We start from the raw sequence: 556 nt of genomic DNA, 5'->3' as shown, positions 1-556 counted from the left end.
TTGCAAAGATGGACATCGCCATGGACGTCGGGAGTGACGTTGCGCATCATGCAGCCTATCGCTCACAGTCTGAGTCGTAACACAACGTCCTGTGGCTACACGTAAAGCATTATTCAACATGGTGGCGTTGCTGTCAGGGTTCCTCCGAGCCATAATCCGTAGGTAGCGGTCATCCACTGCAGTAGTAGTCCTTGGTCGGCCTGAGCAAAGCATGTCATCGACAGTTTCTCTCTGTATCTCCTCCATGTCCGAACAACATCGCTTTGGTACACTCCGAGACGCCTGGACACTTTCCTAGATGAGAGCCCTTCCTAACACAAAGTAACAATGGGGACGGGATCGAACCGCGGTATTGACTGTCTAGGCACGGCCGAACTCCAGACAACACGAGGTGTGTATCTCCTTCCTGGAATGACTGGAACTGATAGGCTGTCGGACCCCCTCCGTCTAATAGGCGCTCCACATGCTTGGTTGTTTACATTTTCGGGCGGGTTTAGTGATATCTCTGAACAGTCAAAGAGACTGTGTCTGTAATACAATATACACAGTCAACGTC

This window comes from Schistocerca cancellata, chromosome 4 (genome assembly GCF_023864275.1).
Source record: "Schistocerca cancellata isolate TAMUIC-IGC-003103 chromosome 4, iqSchCanc2.1, whole genome shotgun sequence".
NCBI lineage: Eukaryota > Metazoa > Arthropoda > Insecta > Orthoptera > Acrididae > Schistocerca > Schistocerca cancellata.
This window is presented reverse-complemented; position numbering follows the sequence as displayed.